Raw genomic sequence first — 26,738 nt, forward strand, 5'->3', positions numbered from 1 at the left:
GAGAGAATGTTAAAGTGGAAACTCGCACACACTAATGTGGTCCCTGGGCCTGTAAGCAGAACCAATGCTTTTTCTGGATCCTGTAGGTTTCGCCACACACTAAGAAACTCTTCAGAACCTGATCTAGAGGGCAGGGCCTGGAGGGGAGGAGGAATCACTGCTGTCATTTGGCATGCTTTGAAGCCTCTCAGTGATCACTCACACTACTGCTTGGAGTCCTGCACCTTGCTGGAACCAGAGACCCCAGAGGACTCATGCCAGTTTATTCCTGCCCAACAGGCCCAGGCTATGTTGATTAGTGGAAAGCTACAGCCTCCCAGAATCTCATGGGCACAAAGGTCCCAAGTAGTCCCTAGCAATAGACTCCTGGTCTAGAGTCCAGGTTCTCTTTGTCTTCTTCACGGCTTTCAGGTGAATGTTGGATTTCCAGAGAGTGACCAGGTCCGAGCACCTATGAAGAAGTGTTTCCCTGCACCCGTGTGCCTCCTGGGGAGGTAGTAGAGATGGCTTATTCTGCTTCTAAGCAAGCTGTCCATCCACAGGAAGCCTAGACAGTCCTGCTCATAGCAAGGACAGGGCGCAGAGGGTACAATGTTGGCTGTGGAATGCCCTCCTGCAGGGGAATGGACAAGGGCTAGGGTGACAAGTCCTGAGTCAGACTGTATTCCACAATCATAGTGTAGTCCAGTTCTTCCAGCTCTGTGGGCAGTGGGGTGGCCAGCTCTCCCAAGTGCAGAGACAGAGCCTCAAAGCTGTTGTCCAGCCTTGAGAATGCCTGTCTGCTCTCGGGCTCACTACAGTAGATAGAAGCCGGCAGGCAGGGAGAAGGCTGGGGGATGGGGGACAGTCTGTTGGGACAAACTTCTTCCAGAAAAGCTTTACATAGAGGCCAAAGACCAGTCAGTGTGCGGGCAGACAATCAGGATCAGCACCCGCCAATAATCTCATAAAGAACAATACCAAAAGAGAAGGTATCTGTTGTCTCTCATAGCTCTTGCCATTTGGTGTCTCAGAGGTCACCCAGTAGGGTTTCCCACCACGGTGTAGTGCTTCTTACAATCACTCTTGCATAAAGTTTCTTAGTGGTGGCGTTCTCTCCTGGGGGCCGTCTCCTCTCTTCCACTACAAGATGTAACAGCGCAGAGTCTGCTACCACCACAGTCTCGTCCAGCTTGAGGAGACAGTTGGATGAGTTCAGATCCCTGTGGATGATGCACATTGGGTGCAAACATGCGGTTCAAGAGGAGAGGCCTTTGGCAAGCCTGACTTTCTGTTGCCAGGGGGAACAGGTCCACATTGCACAGAAAGTCCTTCAGTGTGCCGCCCTCAATGTACTCTGTCAGCAGACTCAGTGTCTTGGCATTGTGCAGAACACCAATGAACTTGAGCACGTTAGGGTGGTCTAGGCTTCACTTTCACCTCAGTCAGGAGAGTCTTCTGGGCTTCCTCATTGCAATGAATTAATTCCTTCATGACCATCACTGTGCTTGTGGCTTTGTGAGTCACTTTGATGGCCTGCCCAAAGAAGCCCTTCCCAGGACCTCCCCATGGGCCAGGTCACAGGACCAGATCTGCTGTGAGCAGCTGCTGGAGCAGCATAGGGATTTCAAGTGGCTGATGTCACGACTGAGGAGCAGGGGCTCCTCAGGGGAGCTGGGGTCAGGAGACTGGGAGGTGCTCTTATTGCATCTCAGAGAACACCTCAGTGTTCTCTCCTGATTCTCCTTGGTGTCCAGGGTGCTGAGCATGTGAGTGTTCATACTTTACATGTGGGAGATAGTCTGGTATCTTGCTGCAGCTGGTCCAGGCACTGGCGACAAGGGTCATGTTCAATCAGTATCTGAAGTGTCTGGCTTGTCTAGTTAATAACATTCTGTAACATGAGGGCCTGCTTGTTGGGGTTTCTGTCCTGCCCGGTTCCCACAGTCAGTAAGCCCCAAAGAAAATCACACAGAGGTCTCTTATAAGTTATAAACTGATTGGCCCATTAGCTCAGGCTTCATATTAGCTCTTATAACTTATATTAGCCTATTATTCTTGTCTATGTTAGCCACATGGCTCAGTACCTTTTTCAGCCGGGCAGGTCACATCCTGCTTCTTTGGTGTCTGGACAGGACTGCAGAGAGAGCTTCCTTTTTTCCCAGAATACTCTTGTTCTCATTGCCCCACCTCTACTTCCTGTCTGGTTGTCCCACCTATACTTCCTGCCTGGCTACTGGCCAATCAACATTTATTTAAAACATAATTGACAGAATACAGAATTGTCCCACCCCCCACCCCAACATCCTCAACCTTCTCCGCTCAAAGAGTCTGAGCAGAGGTCCATTGATCACCAGGATTCAGTCCCCAGGGTGGATTGCATTGCCGTTGTTGAGACTGATGTGCATCTGGTTGACCTCTTTCACTTGCACAGTGGTGGCATAGTTAGAAGAAGCAGTTTTCAAAGACACAGAGAAGCCATGTCTGCACTCAGTGGTGGCAGGTAAGGAGCTGAGTATGACCGAACAGGGCAGCTGGTACTGGACAGACTCCATAGACAGCCTTTCAAACATGGGTGCCACCTCATTGTGACATTTCCCACTGTAAAGTGCAACATGCCCATCCTCAAATAGCACCTTGCAACTCATGCAGGCAGAGCACTATGGGTGATAGTTAAACTCTGCAGCCACCATGGCAGGACCTGTCATCTGCAGAGAACACTGGTGGCAGAATTCTCCAAACTTGGCCCAGGAGTTTTTATGGCAGAAGATCCTCCCATCACTGGAGGTGAAGTAAGCTGGAACAGCCACGCAATTAACTCCCAATCTTCCTCCCACACCCAGGCTCAGCTGCAACCCCCTTTGGGAGGGCCTCGGGCCGATTGTAGAAGGCCACCATGACAGGCAGGATTTCTGGCACCACTGGTTGGAGCCAGCCACTAGGTGCTCACCTCTGCCTCCAGAACGGCAGGGGAGAGAGGATTCCAAGCCCTTCGCTCCTTATCAGAGTCTTGCAGGGGTACATGGCTGGTGCATCTCCTTCCAAGCTCTCAGGAGCTCTGTGGACTCTTGGGGCTGCTGCAGGAGAAGCACTTCTCTTTAGAGACTATAGACACACAGGCATTCTGGGGAAAGGGTTGGGGACTGACTAAGGATTTCTTTTAATTTTTTTTAAATAAAATTTCTTAATTTCTTTTACATACAAGCCACAGTTTCCCTTCCCTCTTCTCCTCCAGTTCCCTCCCCGAACCTCTCTTCTATCCCCCTTCCCTATCCATTCCTCTTCCATCTCCATTCAGTAATGGTAAGACTTCACAGGGAGTCAACAAAGCATGGCATATCAAGTTGAGGCAGAACCAAACTCCCTCCACTCCCATTAAGACTGAGGGAGGCATCCCACCATAGGAAAGAAGTTCCAAAAAGCCAGCTCATATGCCTGGGACAGGTTCTTGTTCCACTTCTAGGGTCCCCACAGACAGACCAAACTACACAACTGTCACCCACACACAGAGGGCTTAGGTCGGTTCCATATGGGCTCCTTAGCTGTGAGTGTAGAGTCCATGAGCTCCCACAAGCTCAGGTCAACTGTCTGTGTATTTCCCCATCATGATATTGACCCCCAGCCCTCACACATAAAATCCCTCATCCCGCTCTTTTCAACTGGACTCTCGGCGCTTAGCCCAGTGCTTGACTTCAGATTTCTTAAGGTTATCCTTATTCCAGTAGTAGGGTTGTATTGATAAAGAAGAGCCTGGGGTCTGGATGAGATGCGCCATCCAATTCTGCACTGTCACCCAGAGGAAAACCACACCTCTTCCTGGGACAGTTTTCTAATTAAAGCTATGACCTGTGTCCTGGGCCATGTGACTTGTGTTATAACGATGAGGGTAGGAGGACCTGTCACACTGTTCTTCTAGAAATCTTCCTATAGTCCCAACAACTTAGTCTACACAACTGGATTCCATCTAACAGGGGGAGGGATCTAATTCTCTTTCTACAGTGAGATGTCTTAGTGGGAATAAATTCTTCATATTTCCTTTGCAGAAGAAAAACTCTAGCTTTTATCTAATTCACCTGGACCAGAAGCCCCTGCAACTTAGACAACTATCCAGATGGGGAAAAGAAATCAGTGCGAACTTTTAAATCAGTTTAAGGGGTGATGATGATGAATCTTCTCCGTGGGACCAACACACTTTGACTGGAAATGAAGAGAGTGAGGGAGCCTCAAGCATCTAATCTAACACACCTGGAAATTCCCAAGGATGGCAATACCATGCACAGAAGACATATTGAGAATGGTAAGAAAGAGTTTAATAAAAATGCAAATGGAAAAGGCCATAAAATCCAAATGAGTCTCGTTCCCTAGGTCATAATGAGCTCTGTGCACAGACCTTGTTAATGGCTTTTTTTTAAAAAAAATAATAATTTTATCGTAGCTTCTATTTTTTCAGTCAGTGTAATTAGAGCCTAATTAATTCCCCCCTAAAGGGGAAAGAGAGGACAAAACGGTGTTTGATCTGAGTCATAGACAGCGGGCAAAGTAATTAGATTCATGAGTTACCTCCCTTCACCTTTCTTCTGGCTGCAGCTTCTGAAAGATAGATGGGAACTCTTGGTGTTTCCCCCTGGGTTAGAAAATGAGTTGGCCATCTGCAATGGGGCCAAAGGACTTCACTGAGTTAGAGATCACACAATTTTTTTAAAAATGAAGGAAAGAAAAAAAGCCATACCCACAAAAGCCTCCAGCTTGAATCCTCTGGTGGTAACAAGTTAGTTGAATTTTGGATAAAAAAAAAAAACAGTTCAAAGTATTAGAAGCATGGTTTATGCAGGGATGGCATAGGTAGTCTTAGTCGGGGGATAAAGTCCTAGATCTAGCACCACAGCTGGATGAGTTGATTCTCTATCTAGAATGTGAAATGGCAAGGGCTGGGAAGGGGCTCAGTAAAGTGCTTTTCACACCAGCATGAGGGATGGAGCTTTAGCCCAAGCACTCATGTAAAAAGCTAAGGGTAATTATGTAAAGTTGCAACCCTAGTGCTAGGAAAACAGAGGCAGGAGGATCGCTGAGTCTCTAGTGCTGGTGAGAGACCCTCTTTCAAAAGCCAAGGCAGATGGCTTTCAAGAAATGATTCATGGGGTTGACTTTTGAATTCCACATGTACACACACACAAATACACACTTGTATACCTGCATACATACACGCACTCACATACAACTAAATAAAATAACATTTTCAAGTTATGCTAATTTGGAAAGGGCAAATGAGGTTATATTACAAAGACTGAAATGATCTATGGAGTTGTCACCAGGCAGTACTGTGTATGTAAGGGTCACCAGGCAGTATTGTGTATATAAGGGTCACCAGGCAGTACTGTGCATGTAAAGGTCACCAGGTAATACTATGATTTTAGTTCATTTTACCCTAGATTCACAGTATAGTCTAGTAGAATTAGTTCTGAACAGTTGCCCCCAACCCATGTGAGATTAAATTACCTCCAGCTTCCATAGTAAAGACTAGGACACTACGCATGTTAATGCAACATCAGGTAGCCCCCACTCACAAGTCACCGGCAATGAAGATGCACAGACAATTAAGGAAGATATAATGTACTTAAGAAAGTGCAGTTCAGATGCCAGACTCCAAAGAATGGCATGTGAAAAGCCAGGTACCCACCAAGTGGCAGAAAGGGCTCAGGCAGTGAAGGCAAGGCCACGTTTGGCATCTCAAAGCAAGACACAAGCAGTCATTGCAATGGCTCCAACATAGGCTGCAAGACTGTGGTAGGAAAGAGGGCAAGGGGGAAGCTTGTGCTTGTCCTCCTGCCTTCAGGTCACGTATATTCCACAACACTCCCTTCCTTCTTAAGGTCCCTTCCTCTGCTCCCACCAGCCTCCTTCTGCGTTCATGTCCTACCTCTTGTTCAACTAAAGGAACATAGAAACGATTACTTCTGGGGACATGTCGCTATACCCATAAATCAGAGCACTGTCCAGCCCTCACTAAAGAACTTTTTCTTGAAGTAAATGGTACTTCATATAGAGACCCACAACTGGGCAATGAACAGAGTGTGAGACTTCAGAGCACTCATTCCTAATGAGGCATTTTCATCAAGTCAAGACCCTCCTCTCAGGGCTCAGAGAGCTACACAGAAGAGGAGGTCGAGAGATCGTAAGAGCCAGAGATGAAGGATGCCCCTAAAAAAAGAAGTGTTATCCAGAACCAGTAGGACCAATGCACGTAGGAACAAACAGAGGCTGTGACAGCACACATAAGATCTGCATGGGTTCAAACCAGCCAAAATCCCACAGGCAAGGGAGGCGGATCAAAAGTCCCACCCCAACCGTGAAGATATTTGTAATTGATATCTGCCAGGAAAGGGAAAATCAGTTTTTTCAACAGTGTGTCGCTGGCTATATCAGATATACTCCAGAGTAGGATCTGTGCCCAGGGGTCAGCCAACACAAATGGACTCCATGTTTGTGCATACCTGTGTGCCCATGTTTTTTGATTTGGTTTGGTGCTTTGTGTCTAGTTTTATTTTCTGTTTGTTTGTTTCTTTTGATTTCAATTTAGGGAGTTAATACTTAGAGAAAGAACATGAAATTGTATAAGTAGGGATGTGGAGAGGATCTGAGAGGTATTGAGGGAGGGGAAAGACATGATCAAGACATATTGTATCAAAACATTTTAAAGTAGTAAGTAATTAAACAAACAAATAAATATTGGTTTGGATTTTAGTGTAAACATAAGAGCTAAACACGGTCCCCTGATATCTGCAATCCTAGCACTGAGGTAGCCAGAGACAGGGGATCCCTAGGCCACTGTTGCTGCCTGCCTAGCCAAAATATATGCGCTCTGAGCTGAGAAAGAGAATCTGTCTCAAAGGAACAAGGTAGACATTGAGAGAAGGGAACACCCTGCACCTTCTGCAGGTCTTGACATGCCTATCCCCCCTCACATATGCATATACACCATACACACATATAGGCATACACACACTCACATATATGTGCACATATATACACACAGTAAAGCATATATACACATGCAAATAAAATAAAAACAAAATTACCAGGAAGCAGAAAAATGCACCTTTAATGAACATAAAAAGAAGTCAATTAATATTGGCCTCAAAATGGCACAGATGTTAGAATCCACAAGCAAATGCATTAGAATAAAACCAAAACTGTATTCTACATGTTCAAAGAGTGGTGATGTGGAAGATAGAAAATTTTCAAGTTACATTTTAGAAATGAAAACTCTGACACATTAGGCAGAACCAGTGGAATAATAGACACTCCAGAAAAAAGCAAGTAAACTTTTAAAATGAAGAAGAGAAATGGCCTAAGATCAAACATGAGGAAGGACATTGAGAAGCTCATCACTGACCAGCACCTTGACTTCTACATGAGTCCCTGCAGAGGGTCTCTGAAAAAAATCATTTAAATAATGACTAAAATGTTTCCAGCTAGAGGAAAATTATAAATCTACACATTCATTATAACACACAAAAAATGATAAATTATGATGGCAACACCAAGTCACACCATAAGCAGATGGCTTGGCAACAACATAAGGAGACGATCTTAAAAGCATACAGGGAAATAAGCCATGTTACATCAACATAAGGAGACAGTCTTAAAAGCATACAGGGAAGTAAGCCATGTTATATGGTGACTAATAAAAAAAAGCAGGTGGAGGAAAGAGCAGGGCCTGGAATATAGGCTCAATGAGATTATTCCGTCTGAAGCATGGACAGAAAAGGGGACAGAAGAAGAAAAGAGACACAAAGACCAGTGAGATCCCGTTGAGTGTGTAAAAACTTCCATAGTGCTAGTTCCATATCTAAAAGGAGACACCAAGAATATTTAAATAAATCATGTTCCTATTGCCCTAAAATGGTACAGAGAGTGACTTCACCATTCAGAAGGGTCATGGGCTCTAGTCGGTGAGACAGAGAGAGTCAGAGTCAATCCTGAGTACAGTAGAGAAGCATGTCACCATGTCCTGGGATCCTCAACAAGACCAGCAGTTTACTTCTCACCAAAACAGGGCGATCCAGAAGGCGTGACAAGGAACTCTAAAAGATGAAAGAAAAAGACTTTCTACCATGTATTCTACTCCTGTAGAAAATTCTAAAACCAAGATGTAAGTTAACAAATAAAAGAATCTACACCCAGCAAGAACTGTCCTTTGAAAATGGAGGGGAAAGGAGATGTCCCAAGAGCAATGAAGACTGGGAGATCTTGGTACTCTGGGACCTGCCTTACAGGAAACGCTGTGGGGAGCTTGGGGTGGAAATAAAACTGCATTAGACTGTGTAAGGAATCTTCAGGAAGAAAGAACACTGATTGGAGCCTGAAGCCGCTGCAAAGACAGCGGGAGAACAGTGTGTCCTGATTTGCAAAATCCCTTTTCTTGGTGTTCAGATTCAAACACAGCATGGTACACCACACTGGGCAAACTCTGTGCTGGGTTCCACCCCACCCATTTTTTTCATATTTGTTTTATGAGACAACTTCATAGAGGAGCAATCGCAGCCTGCACCGACAGGCATATGATGTTTAAAGGTGGAGTCAGTACGTCACTCACGGAGGGGAGAAACAGCTGCAGAGAGCCAAAGGTTCCCACGCTGCTGTAGTACATTACAGTCAGCTGGACATCCTTGTCAGCACTTCGCTCTGTTCTTCTTGAAGATCTAAAGGTTTAACTCCATTCTTATCCAAATCTCAGCCAGATTATGTTTTTTTATAAACTAGTGATTTTAAAATTCATATGAGTCAGAATAACCATAGTAAGCTGGGTAAGAACAAAACTGGACTTACAGTTTTTGATTTTAAAACTTACTTAAAAGTTATAGTTTAACATAGTAAAATTACATATAACAAAATAGTTATCAAGTAAGAATTAGTTACAATATTATATCCATTTTATCTTTTATCATAACAAAGGAAAACTTTAACTATCTATCCATTCTTCAACTCCATCAAAGACTCCAGAAGGACATAATATTACCTAAGTAAATAAGAACTAAGCAACTTACAAAACTCTAGAAATGACAGAGATATCTCGCTGCCTGGACAGTCACCCAAAGTTCCTCTGTACCGTTGGGGCATCCATCTTTGGCCTTCAGGCCCATAGTTTCCAGCAGACATTTCCATAAAGCAAGAAATTTCAAAGACAGTTCAGTCACTTTCTGCTGTGTCCTGCAGAATATCTTGCAGACTCTTTCATGAATCAGGAATCCCGAAAGATCATCTCACTTTTAGGCAAGTTCAGCAGTCCTCTCTCTGAGAGTTCTCTATGTCCAGTTTATGCAATAGTCCAGGCAAGAGCAGTTTCTTGCCCAAATGGCTATCAAACTCAATAAGGATCCTCTTCGATGCCCATCATCTTCTTGAAGTAGATTGGTGCTGCCAGGAGCAGACATGTCTCATTGTCATGAACAGTCCTAAGTTATTAAAACATCTAAAATGCGATATTCTGTAGTCTTTGAAAGATATGAAGAATGCCTATGTAACTTAAAATATCTCTATATAGCTAGAAAATCTAACTAACATAACTACAGGTTTTAATATTATTGATAACTATCCATTAACAACCTATATACATTACATTTTTAAATGAACTACACAATCACAATACATTAATCAGTATCAGAAATACACATACATATAACAAAATTTACCTTAAATTTAAATCACTAAAGCAAAATCCATATCAATGCAAATTATTCATCTCCATATCATATCCCCCTTTAAATGTAAAAAAAAAACATTTATAAACAATATTTGGGAACATGGGTGCAGTTATTTCTCTCCAAACTGCTTCCTGCTGAATGGGGGCGCTGTTAATCAGATCTTTCATGGTGTAACCTGTGTGCCAGGTTCATCTCAGTCATCAGTTGGGTGAAGTAATTTTTTGAGGGTGTTCACAGCAACCTTTCAGGAGGGCGTGGTCTATCATACCATATTGGGATAGAAGCAATCCATAGGGTCTCATTTTCTGTAAAAATAAAAGAATCTCTTTTCCAAAGTATCATATCCTTAGATCCAAATTCTGAAGTCAAGGTATTTTCAAAATATCTATCTTGGATTAGTTCAGCAGCATTTATAAACAAATATCTTTTAGCAGCTGTTGCTCCTTCTTCAGCATTCAAACAATTCAAAGAGAGCATAATAGCATACAGTATCAAGATTCTCTGTGTATTTTCCATCTTATATGACTTTATTTTAACCTCTATTTCGTTTATTTTTACTTTTATTTTTTGAGACAGGTTCTCTGTACATCTTTGACCTGGAATAACTCTGTAGACCAGGCTGTCCTTGAACTCTCAGAAATCCACTTGCTTTTGCTTCCCAAGTGCTGGGATTAAAGGTGTATGCTACCACACCTTGAACTCACAGAGATCTGTCTGTCTCTGCCTCCCAGGCATTCAGATTAAAGGTGTGTGCTACCACTCCTTGAAGTCACAGAGGTCAATCCACCTTTGCCCCTTGAAGTCACAGAGGTCAATATATCTTGCCTCCTAAGTGTTGGGATTAAAGGTGTGTACCACCACACCCTAGCTACTTCCTTTTTCTTTTTTCTTTTTTACTTTTAAGAACTTTAACCTTTAGCTTGCGTATATTTTTAACACACTGGAAAACATTTAGAGGTTTTCTTCATCTTTGAATCTCTCTTTATTGTATATCTCTGTTTTTCTGACCACATAAGTCTTTAATTTACTGAGCAGTATCGGTAGGACTAAAGCCCTGAGTTTGGCGGTTGGATCCAGCCCATTCCTTAGCTTTCTGCGATCACAGCCTTGTGGCTGAGATACCGGCCAGAGCCCTGTTCACTGCCACAACTCTACAGTGTTTCAAGGTCCCTGCCAGCAAGCAAGCTGCAACAGTGTTAAGCAACAATCAAAAGCTCCATAGTCAGGACCGCCTGCTTGAAAGAGTAAGAGTTTGCTCTGGCAGGACGGCCCAGAAAGCTGGCATTTTAAAACGGCACAGCTTTTTTCCTGCTACGGCTGAAAACTGAAAAACACGCGTTCAGTTTTTCATCAACACTATGTAAATGTTTCATGGCAGGACCTCTTAAAAGAGCTGCAGGGTTTTGCAGCTGAAGCTGAGTCAGGAAGCCTCTCTTAGATGAGAGTGCTTGCTCAGACCCGAGAAATTGCTGCTATCAAGAAAACATGCTTTACTCTATTCTTTCCCAAGCGTTCTCAAGCTTTCTGTGGATTCAATTGTCCACGTGGGCGCCATTCTGTAGTGAGGAGCTGCGGGCAGGCCTGCTTTTCGTCCTGCCCGGCTCTCGGCCACCGGCTAGCTTTACCCAAAATAATTACACAGAAACTGTATTCTTTTAAATACTGCCTGGCCCATTATTTTCAGCCTCTTACTCACATCTTGCTTTAACCCATTTCTAATAATCTGTGTAGCACCACGAAGTGGTGTCCTACCAGAAAGATTCTAGCGTATGTCCATCTTGGGCTGGAGCTTCATCGTGTCTGGCATCTCTCTGAGGAGAGGCACAGCAGTCTGCCTAACTTAGGAGAGGCGTGGCATCTGACTGATCCTTCTACCTCACTTCCTCTTCCTGTTCTGTCTACTCCACCCACCTAAGGGGCGGTCTATCAAATGGGCCAGGCAGTTTCTTTATTAGCCAATGAAATCAACTCAAACAGAAGACTCTCCCACATCATTATAGAAAAAAAGTTATATAAAAAGTTATATAAAAAGTTAAGACTGTGGTATACTGGGACATGTAAAGGTAGATGACAGACCACTACGTGTGTGTGTGTGTGTGTGTGTGTGTGTGTGTGTGTGTGTGCATAGATTATACATAGATGATAGAACAAAACTGAAGATCTAAAAAATAACCCTTGCCACATACAGTTAATTTAAATAAAGGAGTCAAGATTATCCTGCAGAGAAAGAAGAGTCTTTTTAATAATTTTTGTGATGGGGGATGTTCAGAGGCAAAAGAATGAAACCAGATGCCCTGCACTAAAAACTATCTCAAATGTGCCATCCACACAATGGAAGAGTTCACACACTGAACTCATAGAAGAATACTAAGTATATATTCATGATGTTTTAGGGCAGCACCTTCCTAGATACAATACCAAAACACAAGTGGCATAAAGAAAATTACCAAGGTAAACTTTGTCTCTGAATATCATTGTGCTTTGATGAACACTATCAGAAACTACAAACCAGTCTGTGGAATGAGAAGTATCATTCTCAAGTTCATACAGACAGGAGAATAGTGGATTCAGGCTGGAAGATGGCTCAGTGATTTGAGCCTGTGCTGTATAGGTGTGAGGACCAGAGATCTGGTCCACAGTACACATGTAAATGCCAGGGTAGCATGACAATCCAACTGAAATACTAGGACTCAGGACACAGGGAATCCCTGGACCAGGCTGAGTAGCTGAGTCAGAAACCTATGGGTACAAGTGAGAAACCCTGTCTAAACATACTACATGAAGAAAGATTGATGAAGACACCTGCTGTCAACCTGTGGCCTCTACACATGTGTACATATACATGCACACATACATGAACACAAAACCACACACACAGATAATGGGGGATGGGGGAGAGAAAGGGGAGAGAGAGGGGGAGGGAGGGGAAGGAGGAGGGAAGAGGAGGAGGAGGAGAAGAATGGAGAACAGGAGGAGGAGGAGGAACAGGAGTAGGCGGAGGGAGGAGGAACAGGAGGAGGAGGAGGAGAGGAGGAGGAGGAGGAGAGGAGGAGGAGGAGGGAGGAGGAGGAGGAGGAGGAGGAGAAGGAGAAGGAGGAGGAGGAAAAAGAATAGTGGCCTTGCTGCTAGGGCCTGACTAAGAAGAGGAAGATTGTCCAGGCTATTTTGGTGAGGTCTCCTTTTCATGATGGGATGTCTGGGAGAGTCAGATATAAGTGGTGGGTGAACAACTCCAAGGTCAGTACAAACCCACTTGAAACAGCTGGCTTAATGGTATGTGGGTGATTTCTCAGTAAGGCTGTTTTTTTTGCACAAAATTAAAACTACACAAAGACTAGATTAATCTAATAAAAGGAAGGCAGAGATAGAAGGACAAAGAGCCAACAGGTCTAATTGAAAAACAAATAGAAAGTTGGTGGAGATGAATCTATTAAAAATCACACATTCAAATGTTGGAAATAATAAAGGTGTGATTTTTTATTGATTTGTAAGTTTCATAATAAAGTTTATAAAAAGTTTGAGCAATAATATCAATTTAGATTTTTTTGTTTGTCTATTTATTATATATATGGTGTTTTGTCTGCATATATGCCTGCATTCCAGAAGAGGGCATCAGATCCCACTATGAATGGTTGTGAGCCATCATGTGATTGTTGGGAATTGAACTCAGGACCTCTGGAAGAACAGTCAGTGCTTTTAATCACTAAGGCATCTCTCTAGTCTCATTTTACTTACTTTTAATTAAGTATTTCCAGCCTAGTCATAGCTTCCCCTCCCTCTTCTCCTTCCAGGATCCCTCCCCACCCATGTCTACTCCTCCTTTCTCTTCAGAAAAGAGCAGGCCTCTTATGTATATAAGACAGGCATGGCATATCAAGCTGCAGTAAGGTTAAGCACCTCCTTTCCTATTAAGGCTAGACAAGTCAACTCAGCAGGAGGAAAGAGGCCCCAAAGCAGGTAGCAGTCAAAGTCCTCCTCTGCTCCCCCATTAGGAGTCCCACAAGAAGACCAAGCTACGCAACTATAACATATGAGCAGAGGACCTAGGCCAGTTCAGTGCATGCTCTCTGGTTGGTGATTCAGTCTCCCTGAGCCCCTGTGAACCCAGGTGAGTTGATTCTGTGGATTTTCCTGGGGTGTCTTTGACACCACTAGCTTCCATAATCCTTCCTCCCCCTCTTACACAGGATTCCCCGAGGTCTGCCTAAGGTTCGGCTGTGGGTCTCTGTATCTGTTTTCATCAGTTGCTGGGTAAAGCTTTGCTGATGACAATTCGGCTAACCCCCACCCTATGCATCTAGCAGAGTATCATTAGGGAGCATTTCATTGACTTTGTTTTTCATCAGTTATATTTGGTTCTATCCCAGATCTCCGGACTGTTCAGCCTAGGTGTCCTGGCCCTCCAAGCAGTGTCGGGAGTAGGCTTGTTCTCATGGTATCATTAGGTCATACTTCAAAAACTGGAAAATCTATAAGAAATGGACAACTTTCAAGATAGATACCACCTATCAAAGTTAAGGTAAAATCAAATAAACAAATAGATCTATCACCTCGACAGAAATAGAATAAGTTGTTAAAAGACTCCCAGCCAATAAAGTCCTTGGCCAGCTGTTTTTAATGCAAAATTCTGCTAGACTTTCATAGAAGAGTTAATACCAGTACTTCTCAAATTATTACACAAAACGGAAACATAAGGAACATTGGCAAATTCATTTATGAGGCTACAGTCACACTGATACCAAAACCACACAAAGACACAACAAAGAGAATTAGACCAATTTCACTCATGAATATTGATGAAAAAATACTCAATAAACTGGCAAACCAAAGTCAATTTTGACTTTTAAAAAGCTAGACCTAACTATATATTACCTACAGTTTTTTGGTAGTGCCAGAAATGGAGCCCAAGGTCTCATGCATGGTAGGCAATTGTTCTACCACTGACTCACACCTTCAACCTAAGTTACACATATTAAATATAAATGCACAAATAGGCTGAGCTTGCACGAATATGAAATTATATTTCATGTTAGTGATACAGTTACAGAAGACTGGATTGGACATGTCCAAAACCAAGAAAGTGATTTCAGAGCAAAGCCTAAGATGATTGCTTCAAAACAACAAAGGGGTCAGCTGCTGAAGAGGCTGTGTGTGAGGCTGGGGGCAGCTCAGAAAGGAACAAAGAAAAAAGATACAAATACAAAAATGATAGATAATGATAGGTAAGTAAGTGGATGGATGGATGGATGGATGGATGGATGGATGGATGGATGGATGGATAGGTAGACAGGTAGGTAGGTAGGAGGATGATAGAGATGATAGATAGATAGATAGATAGATAGATAGATAGATTGATAGATTAATAGATTGATAGATTGATAGATGGATGTAGACAGACAGACAGACAGACAAAAATGAGAACATCACAGTTACAATCAGAGATGCTAAATCTCTCTGTAGTAGCTGGTAGAATATGTCAACGCCAAGCCAGCATGGAAACAGACGACTAAATACATAGCCATGCTGTGAGCTCACTCCCCTGAGTGAAGTCACAGGACAATCCACTCAGCAGCAGCAAGGCACACATTCTCCTCAGTGGGTTTTGTATGTTTAGCAATATAGATCACATTTTAGGCCAAATACAAATACCAAATAGTTAAGAGAAATTGGTTCATGAAAATTGTTTTCTATCATAGAAAAAAAAATAGAAATTAATAATAACTAACCCGAACTATTTAAGGGTTTGTGGGAACCCCAGGTATGTAGGATAGAAAAGCCTATTTCTAAATGGATGGTGAGTCAGAGCAGAAGTCAAAAGGAAACTAGAGGCTACGTCTTACTAAGTAAAAATAAAAATGCGGTGTATCCGTAGATATGGGGTGCTGTGAAGCAGGGCATAGGGAGAAATTTCTGTGTGTTTACACTAGAAAATATTGGGGTCTCAACTCTGTGACCTCACTGTTCACCTGAGGAAAATGATGAACAATCCCTGGTGTAATCCTGTAATCCAAGTCACTCAGCAGCTGAGGCAGAAGGATCACACTTTCAGGAGATTTCGTGTCAAAATAAAAAGTTCAGAAGAGGGCTGTGGCTCTAGCTCCCTGATGGAACACTTGCCTGGATGCACAGGCTCTCAGTGCAAACCCTGGTACTGAAAAACAAGAAAGCAAATGAACTCAAAGGAAGCAAACGAATGGTGCATCAGACATCAGATGCCAGACCAGAAGCAAATCAAACAGGAAACAGAAGCAGTCACATAAAAGCAGATTCTCGGGGTTCCCAGGTTTCCAGGGAGACGCCCCCCAGTTAGTTCCTTGGGCAGCTGAGGAGAGGGAGCCTGAAAAGGCCAGTTCCTATAGCCATACTGATGAATTTCTTGCATATCACCATAGAACCTCCACCTGGCGATAGATGAAGAAAATGACAGAGCCCCACATTGGAGCACAGGACTGAGCTCCCAAGGTCCTGATGAGGAGCAAAAGGAGAGAGAACATGAGAAAGAAAGTCAGGAACGTGAGGGGTGCGTTCACTCATGGAGACGGTGGGACAGAACTAATGGGAGATCACCAACTCCAGTTGGAATGGGACTGATGGATCATGCGACCAAACCCGTCTCTCTGAATGTGGCCAACAGTGGGGTCTGACTGAGAAGCAAAGGACAATGGCGCTGGGCTCTGATTCTTCTGCATGGACGGGCTCTGTGGGAGCCTTCTCAGCTTGGTCGATCACCTTCCTGGACCTGGGGGGGAGTTGGGAGGACCTTGGTCTTAGCATAGAGTAGGGAACCCTGATGGCTCCTTGGCCTTGAGAGGGAGGGAGGGGAGGTATGCGTGGAGGGGAGGGGAGGGAAGGGGGAGAAGGACGGGAGGGAAGAGGGAGGAGGAGGGGAGGGAAGGGGGAGGAGGAGGGGAGGAGATGGAAATTTTTAATATAAAAAAATAAACCATGAAAAGAAAAAGCAGATTCTCTGAGCTCAGCACAGTTGGTGCTCATCCAGCCAGGTTAGGCAGAAAGAAAACAAATACCAGCATCTGCAGTTCTCTGGATGGATGCTGAGAAGGTAGCAGGAAAGATGCTCTACACCCTTGATGTCTGTTAATCAAGAACACGGGAGACTCGGGGTTCTCTGAAAGATACAGTGTGGCAAGCAGTTCACTCAGATTAGATTACCAAAATGGCACTAAAGAAAATGAAATCCTACCTTAAGATTTCTCAAAGAAAATTTTATAGTCTTTATGTACTATTCACTGGGAGATTCTTCAATGAGCTAATGTTAATTCTTCATAAATTCTTCCAGAACACCAATGAGTGGTAAGAGTTGTCAATTAATTCATTGTATGAACCCAGTGTTAGTTTAGATGCCTAAATCAGTGACAGACATGACAAGAAACTGTAGAAATGGGTTTGGGTCAAATTCAAGAGAGTGTGTGGGCATACCAACATGGTCGAGGAGTTAAATGAGCGCTCCCCCAGGTGGTGGTAAGGATGGTGTTGGTTTTCTGTTACTATGTCACAATGATTGACAGAAACAACCTAAACAGAAGAGTCTTGCTTCAACTTGTGGTTTCCTAGGTTTCAGTTCTTCGGATCATTTGTCTCAGTTATTTCTGGTCTAGGGTGAGCGAGAAGGAAATAGACAAAGGCTACATCACGGTGGAGGAAAAGAGGAGAAGGTGGGGCAAGGACAAGCAGGGGAAGAAATGAGGGGAGAGATAGCTCAGTTGGCTGCTGAAGGGCTTGTCACACAAGCATTTCAACCTGAGTTCAGATTCCCAATACCCACATAAAATTCCAGGCATGGTGGCCCACGCCATACTTAGTGCTGAGGAGGAAGCCACAGGAGGATCCTGGGATGTGCTGGTCATCAGTCTAGAAAATCAGCAAGCTTCAGCTCCTGTAAGAGACTCTGTCTCAGAAAATATGGTGGAGAGAGAGTGAGGCAAAACACCCAGAATTAACCGTTAGCCACCATACGCACGTGCCCATGTGTATGTATACACACACCACCACCACCACCAACAACAACAACAACACCAATACCAACACCCCCACATTCTCAGCCATGTACTTCCTTTAACCAGGCCCTACCTTCCAATACACCCTTTCACTATTAACACTCTCATAGGCCAACCCCTCCTCAAGAGAATCACCAGTGGAGACCAAGGCCCTTAAGAATGGACCTTTGGGAGCAGTTTATATCAAACCAAAGCAACGATGAGGGATTATTTAGCCAGCCGATTCTCAGCTCCAAATTCCTACTCTGACACTGTCAGCTGTTTGACCTTGGGCAAGCAGCTCCAGTGCTCTGACCCTTCGTTTTATCTGTAAAGTCAAGGCCTGAGCCGTACCTAATGGCTGGGTGTGTAAGTGCAGACAAAACTAGATGATGTATTTACAGTGTTCTTAAACAGAGCCTGAGCGCAGACGGTTCAATAACTATTAACTGTAACAAGATAATATTGTTGTTAAGAGAAAGGAGCGTGTGCCTTTTGTGGTATGAATAAATGTTTGTAGCCAGAAGTTATTCTTTGATCAATGAAGCAATTTAGAAATTATTATTTTTTCTTTGCATTTAAAGAGAGAAGTCAAGCCATCAGTGACTACTTACATAGCTTACCTCTTGAACAACAAACAGAAGCCTTTGTTTTGTTGTTTGTTCTTGATTATGGAAAGAAGAGAAATTTTTCTGCCTCAATCCAAATATTTCTTCCTGCCATTTTTATTCCTGTTTGCCTAGGACTTGTCTCCCCTAGGGAGCTGTCACTCAGTCAAAGCAGATATATGATCCAAAGAGTTTTACTTCCAGAACTTACTGGCTTCCTCGGGCCCTTGTGACACAGAGCCTTGCGGAGCAAAGCCTGCTTGGAGGAGAGATTTCAGGAGCTCGAAGAAATGTATCCTCCCCAGAGACTGGGGACTCTGAGACAAGAACGGACCCTGAAGGAAACAAGCAATGCTTATCCCTGTGTGTCTCATGCTCAAGTTAAACAAGATATTGGTGAGCAAGCCACACCAAAGCACAAAGAGCAAGTGTGGGTCCACGCAGCTAGGAACACAAAGCCAGGCTCCCGTGGTCAGCAAGAAGCAGCCTCCTCCACTCTTGTCCCCAGCATGGCTACTCTGCTCATTATTTTCAGTGTATACCTAGCAATCAAAGGGAAGGGAGAAGCCTTGCTGGGCTTGAGGGCAAATGGAGCCAGAGGAAGAAGAAGGCCTGTACTCTGTGTTCCAACCTCTGGAAACACAAAGACCCTTATTAAAGGGACCTTGACAATTGTCCCTGCTCTCCTATGCAAGGACCCAGAGCGCCGATAGGAAAGGAGACCAAACTTGCTGCCATATTGTTTTCTCTTTGCAAATAAACAGGCTTCTCTGGCGCACCTCTACTGATATTTGGGACAGACAATCCTTTGTTGTCAGACACTGCCTCATGTGTTATGGGCTGCCATATATATTATGGGTTGTCTTATGTGTTGTGGACTGCCCTGGGTACCATTACCTATTTTGTATCATTCACAGCCTCTCCTCACTAAGATGCCACTAACAGCTCCTTTCCAAGATGTCACCTCCAACATGTACCAGTGTCCCTTGTGGCCGGGGCAAAGTCTCCTGGGTTTGGAAACCAATAGAATGTCATCTTAGTGTCATGTGTTGTTTATCCAATAAGGGGGGAGAGAGAGAGAGAGAGAAAGAGAGAGAGAGAGAGAGAGAGAGAGAGAGAGAGAGAGAGAGAGAGAGAGATCCATAAAGTGTATACAGTGAATTAGTGGGAGGAGATGTGGGGATGCCAAGTGTTACTAGGACTGACAGCTACCTTCCGAATGGCAGATAATGTCCAAGCAGAAAACAAAGAACGTTATATATATATATAGTTGGAAAATAACCAGACTTGTTTTATGGGGCATCCTGGCTGGAGCTGTCTTGGAAAATGCATGATCACTGAACACTAAGTAGTCTATGTTTCTTATCATTCCTATTGACAGAAAACACAACTTTGCTCCAATAAGGATAAGAGACGTTACAGAGTGACCACAAACCAGGAACATGTATACAGTTAGGGACATTAGTGGGCAGGTGCTAAGTATGTGAGGTGTGTGTGTGTGGTGGGGGGCTGTTTTTCTATAGGTCACAGATGGTAGCTAATGGCATTCTTGGCTTCCAGTGGGTGACAGTTAGTGATCTGTAAAGACATTCCAAACATTTTCCTGTGATAATGAAAGGGTTAAGAGGTCAGACACAGAGGTGGATGGTGAATGACTATTGAGGGATATGAAGATAATCTAATCCTACTTTGATCCTTGATCTTCAACATTCCAACTCTCCTTTGGGGAACTTCAGCTCACCCTTCCTCTCCTCAGCTATGGAGGAACAGGGATGCCATCCCAACTCAGTGGGCTCATAAATCAGAGAAGAGGCGACATAAAAGCATCTTAAATATTTTTTAGAATTTCCGGGATGAAGGAGGATTTTTTTGTTATTTATGGTGAGTAGCCTAAATTTATGCTAATGAAGTAGCTTATGGTGGACCCTTGGAGAATTTCCAAGGAGGCCTAGCTAGCCCATGTCTGGAGGGTTGGAGTCTTCAGCTTTGCATGACCTTTGCCTGAGAAAGTAGAGGGGCTAGAAATTGGGCTTGGTCATGTGACCAATGATCCAGCTGGTCATGCCTATTGGTAAAACCCAAACAAAACTTAAAGGTTCAGAGAGCTTCCTGGCTGCTGGGCATATTGATGTGCAGGGAGTGTGGGACACCCTGATTCCAATGTCACAGAACACCTGCTCAGCGGTGGGATGGGGAGGGCATCAGACCAAACCCAATAAAATCTTACCTTTGCTCATTTGTTTTCTTTACAATAAAACAGCAATTACAGGCAATTGACCCTCTTGAAACATGAAGTCAAAGAATAGCATGTCAAAAACATTTTCAAAAACCCAATCACTCCCTTACTAAAAAGGCACACTTTTCGTCTTGCATCCCATAAGCAATGTATCATGATGATCATTTAGGGACTGCTGATAGTGCATGGGCTTCCGAGTCTATGGCCGTTTGAGGCATCCAGAAAGATCTGCACTTCTGTAACTTTTAACTGAGTCCCAAAAGGCCATTCCAGCAAATTAATGAACCTGAAGGATGCCCAGACTGTTGTCTAGTTTGACCAGTTAGAGGCACTCTGGCCTTATAAGACACGTCAACCAATTGGTGGTCTTGTGAAGGATGGATTAGGCTCACTGATGCAAATATATACAAATGTGTTATTTTATGTGCCCGTAATTTGCTTTGGTTCATTTTACATACACACACATATGTGTATCTATAAATACATATATATGCATGTATATATATTTATAGTTATTTATACTTAAATGCTGAGTTCCTTCCAAACCTACCTATTTTGTGCCAGGAAACCTTTATGGAGGACCCAGGGCTTTGCCCATTTGTCAGGAAGTCATTGACTTGGGTCATCCAGCATCCCCTCTTCCTCCCAGGAAGATCTATTACTCATTTTCCACATCTAATATAGAGAGATCTGATTTCCCCAAGGCTCTGGAAGCTCCTTCAGAAGTCCCGCTCTTCCTCCGGCAATGACTGGTGATTAAATAAGCATGCCTGTCGGATTGTAAATGAGCCCCCCCCCAGTGCTACTGAGGTCCTCAACACAGCACACAAGGTCAACTGTGTGTGGTCACCAAGCCCAGGTCTTGATAATCAGAAATGAAATAAGTTGCCTTGCCTCTTTCTTCCAGACACCAGACTGCGGGAGGCACTGGCCTTGTCTCTGGTAATATCAGGTTTATAAGCACAGTTTCTCACTTTTATTCATTTGAGAATTGAATTAGTTTTCACATTTGCCTCCACAGCTTCAAAGAGCCTCTCCCAGCCATCATTTACCACACTATTAAATCGAGAAGCATCTTGTCGGTACATCTGATAATTTGATTCTGAATGATGTTTGTGTTGTTGCTAAGCATTTTAGCCAACAACAATAACGTTAAGAATGTGTGGCTGGGCCTTTAACTACCAACTCAAAGGAGATTTTTGACAACAGGATATAGCACTGGTAATGAAGAGACCAGATTACTTCTCAAGTTATTATGTTTCAATAGGGAGAACTGGATTCAATTTAAAGATATGCCCAGCTCTGGCCAAAGTAACATCTTCAGTTTCTCAGATGAAACTGGGTAAATCTATGATGCTGAAGCAAACTGGAAATTTTCGAGAGCTGCATAGTGAATTCAGAGTTATCAGCCTGAAATTCCAGGTCCTGAAGCCAAGCCCTGGAAGGAGTTATAGAATAGAGGCTGGAAGTACAGCATTTAGACCCAAAAGAGCACAATGCCCTGGACAGCTACTCAAACAAAATACTGAGGTATACCTCAGTTTTCACTTCTGTTAAAGCAAGATAGTAGTGGTTATGGTGGAAGTGGTGGTTGTGGTGGCGATGGAGGTGGTGTTGGAGGTGATGGTGTTAGTGGTTGTGGTTGTGGTCATGGTCATGGTGGGAGTGGTGATGGTGGCAGTGGAGGTGATGGTGGTGGTGGTGGAGGTGGGGGTAGAGGTGGCGCTGGTAGAGGTGGTGGTGGTAGAGGTGGTGATGATGGTGGTGGTAGAGTTGGTGGTGGTGTTTGCAGTGGTAGTGGTGGTGGCATCAAAGATAATTATGCTGCTTAGTTTTTATTGCCAACTTCCCAAAGTCTTGGAAGTCACCCAGGAAGAAAGAATCCCAACTACAGAATTGCTTACATCATATTGTTCCAAAACCACATCTGTGAGAGATTGTTTTGATGATGGTTGCCATGGGAGGGCCCAGCACTGTACCTAGGGAGGTAGACCTGGGGTGTAGAGTAAACCTCCCTGTGCATGACCTAGAGAACAAAGATCCATGATTTATGACTCAGCTTCTGCCCTGACTGTCCTCTGTGATGGAACTGTCACCTGGAAATGTAAGCCAAATCATCCCTCCCCCCCCCCCAGTTGGTCAGTGTCCCATCACAGCAACAGAGGTCAAGCTAGAACAATGATGATAATGATAATTACAGTAATGGTGATGATGATGATGATGATGATGATAATGATAGCGATGGTGGTGATGATGATAAAGCTATAGCTATAGAAATGATTAACTTGGCATTTCACATTATTAGCCTTAATGAAACCGGGGCCAGGGTTGCTCTTTATCTTTCCAACTGCCCTGAGCTCTGGAGGATATTTATCAGAACCCATGGTCATTATCCCATAGATACCAGCTGCAAATTCTTTCAGGGTGCCAACAAAAATTGTTTCTAAACAATGCCAGATATGCTTTGCAAGGCAACGTCAGTTTTAATCAAGAAACACTGCTCGTGGTAACATTTGAAAAGCTCAGACACACATATGAAGCAAGGATTTAGCAACTGGTACCTGTTATGTGATCAAAATAACAATGTTAAAAATAAAAGAATATGAGCAGTCAGAACTGTCTCCATTGGTGCTACTCTGGGCACACGGGTCTGGACCTCCTGCAGATGCTTGCAGGCCTTCTCGAGTGATTCACTTCGAAGATGTAGGTGGCATTACTAGGACCTCACAGCCTTAACTCTGTCCTTTGGTTTCACAGTGCAGAAGTCAACAGAATCACCGTGTGTGTGTGTGTGTGTGTGTGTGTGTGTGTGTGTGTGTGTGCGCGCGCGCGCGCGCGCGCGCGTGCATGTGCGTGCCTGCAGAAGGACTGGGATGATCTTCCCAATAGTCTTCCCATTTCCTGGCGTTTCAGAGGCTGTCTGTCTCTCAGCAGGAGCTCTTAGGGCCATGAAGTGGTCCAGGAGCATTTGCACATGCTGAACGGGCTGAGAGCCTCTCCAGTGGAGACACTGAAACCAGCTTGAGTAAGTGGCGGGTTGTTTTAGAAGCATGTCAACCGTAGGAAAGAGAGACTTTGCTCCGTGTTAAACCAGCCACTGACAGCCAAATACTCTTCGAAGAGGGAAATTTGGTGAAGGCAGTGAGAAGGAAACACATGAAAGTGAAAATGATAGGACTGGAGGGACGGCCCTGTGGCCATGCACACTTGCTGCTCTCGCAGAGGACCCAAGTTCAATTCCCAGTACCTACCTCAGAGGCTGGCATCACCTGTAACTCTGACTTCAGGGGACATGGCAACCTTTGGGCTCCAGGAGCATCTGCACTCACATGTGTAGCCCTGGAAATTGTTCTTACATCTACAACATATGACTAGTTTTCCTTAAAGCAACCATTTCCTTAAATGACCCTGCATCTCTAGACAGTGTTCATGGATCCAGGAGTAAGCATCCATCCACAGTGGACTGTCATAACCTCCTGTGCTTTGGAAGAATCCGATTAGCCCAGGGATAGGCATCTGAGCTAAATTAAGTCAATGAGTCCCTTTGTAGGAATTTTGGGCTGGACTTTGAAAAAGTAAACCCTGAGTACTGACTCCATACCATGAACACTGGCGAGTCCCTTTTGATGAATGAGTAACGGGAAACCAGCTGATGGTTGCTACAAAAAGGGAAAGGGTCTCATTCTTGTTTTCCCAGTCCCTCACTTTGATTCAGCTAGGTTGTAGCATTCCTTCATGATATTTCTCATGTTCCCAGGTTTCCTTACTTTGAAAGGTGTCCCTACCACTTTCAGTCTGAAGAGTCCCAGCTAAGCACACAGGCCAGGCTTCAACATAAGTTCCTATGCCTGAGGTCTGCTCTGTGGGTTACATCAGACAGGTACCCACATCTTTATAGTAAACCATAATTACAAGGCTTTTAGACCTGGCAGGAGCTAACATTCTCCTTCAGTGATATTCAAATCACCTCCCAGCATGGTCAGTCTTGAGGGCCAACTTGACTGGGTCAGAATAAACTAAGAGACCCAATTCCCCCAGTGGGCAGCACCTTCTGGTGGTGGCTCGGATACAAAGAGTTGTGAGGCTGAAGTATTGCTGACAGCTTTCCTGCCTCTTCCCCTTGCTGGTGGTGTGTCTGCATTGCCTCTATGGCAGCCATCATTTGCACTGAAAGCAAGATTCTTCAATCTTCCTATGCGGCCGAGAGACCAGCACCTCTCCAGGAATCAAGGAGGCAGCTGGCAGCAGACTCAACTACTGGGGCACTCACCTTCAATAAATGAACATCTAAGCAAGTCTCACCCTCTCCAATGGCAGATAGTCATTGCTGGACTACTTAGTCCATATGCGTAAGTCTACCTCTAATAGATCCTTTTTGGAGTGTATGTCCATTTTACTAGCTCTGGTCCTCTAGAGAACCCTGGCCAGCACAGCTTCCATAAATAGACCAGAAGTTGCTTCATAACGTAGATGTCAATACCATAGAAACTGAAGATGGAGAATTTACTGGGACAAGAAGAGTAAACTTTCAACTGATGCTACTCACATATTCCTATTACCTCAAGTCCCAGGTTCCCCTCTAGTCTTTGAACATACATCTGGAGCCCTCAAGCAAATGAGAGAGCAATTTGATTCAGCCTTCACCACCTGTACCATCTTAAGCTGACACTGCTGTGTGAGCACGTGTACCATTCATATTAGCTCGCAGTGACAATAGACTGAAGTGCTCATTCATCTACACAGTTTAGACGCCCACACCTAGGGGAAGATGGAAAAGCAACCTTTATCCACTGCCAGACATGTTTACAGGCTCTGTCCAATACAATCTATCTTTTGATTCTCACAGATACACAGGGGGTTGTTGGAAGAACTATAGGTCTGCCTTCACAACTCTTAGTCTTCTGTTGAAACCCTTCTGGGATCCACAGGCATTTCCTGTGAGGATCTGCTGGATTCTCAAAAGTTAAAAGGAATCCTGATTCATCGTGGCGAGGAGTACCTGCAGGCACGGAAGGGCTGACCCATGATAAACAGAAACTAGAACCATGTAACCGAGGCCCCCTTCACCCTATCTACAACATGAGCACTGAGACTCAAATCTTTTTATAAAATAGAAGGACCCCTGGGGAGATGGCTTGGTCAGTGAAGCACTTGCTATATGAATACAAGGACTTGGATTTTGATTCCCAGCTCCCCTGCCAGACATGAAAGCATGTGCCTATAATCCTAGAGCTGGCAAGGTAGAGAGAGACCCCCAGGATCACACTGGTAAGCCAATTTGGCCAAACTGGTAAGTTCCATCTTCAGTGAGAAAGCTTGTCTTAAAAAATATGGTAGTAACTCTGGGAAACATTTTTTAACATTGCTCTATCCACATTTCTATTTTGCACTCCACAGCAAATATGGGATCTTGGAAAATGCATGTGTGGATGGTGCTACTCATTGCTTAAAACCTTCCTTCCCTGTATGGTTTGGAATGGGGCTTAGAAAGTCCCTCAGAACCATTCATGGCTTTTCTTTGGTCTTCTATCTGTATTCCACCTTGCAGTTGTCTTAGCTCTAACAAACCATATCTTTCTAGTTTCCAGTCCCCCTATTCTCAATTTTCCACCCTTCACCCTTTGCTCAGGAGGTCCCAGCATCCCATGTTTTAGTTTGCATGATGCACTAGTAAATGGTCTTCAGTATCTCTTATGAATGAACCAAAAAAATGCTGAACACACGGCTGTCATGATTTCAAAGACAGACCCTTACCATACCATTCATAATCTCCTGTGTTGGATCCTGATATTGGATTCCCATGGAGGACCCACCCTTATGTGTGTTAGTTCCCTGTGGAGGATCCCCATAAAGTATATCTGTGGAGATTACCATGCTGGATCTTATGAAGAGTACTCAAGTTGGATCCAAGTATGGATCCCTTGTTGGATCACTGCACTGGATCCTATGTTAGGTCCCCATGAAGAAGCTTTGGAGTCTGTTACTTTATCTTCCTTCACACCATCTCAAGTCTTCTATATAATGCCATTTGTCCCTAGGTCTCTCCACTCCAGTGTATTCTGTGCTGGATCTCATACCCAACTTTCAGTTTGAAGTGCATTTACTTTGAATTGTTTTTGAGCTTACATTGCTCACCCAAAGCACAACAAAATAATTTCTAGACTTTTTCTAACTCAATTCCAACCTAGGTTTTCAGTTTTAACAACCACATTCCTTT

At 43.9% G+C, this 26,738-nt stretch overlaps 1 pseudogene; it reads right to left on the reverse strand.

Annotated features, from left to right (window-relative positions):
- Positions 1-634: 634 nt before the first annotated feature.
- LOC119824973 lies at positions 635-4,266 on the reverse strand (annotated as a pseudogene).
- Between the last annotated feature and the right edge of the window lie 22,472 nt (positions 4,267-26,738).

Source organism: Arvicola amphibius, chromosome 1, assembly GCF_903992535.2.
Source record: "Arvicola amphibius chromosome 1, mArvAmp1.2, whole genome shotgun sequence".
Lineage (NCBI taxonomy): Eukaryota > Metazoa > Chordata > Mammalia > Rodentia > Cricetidae > Arvicola > Arvicola amphibius.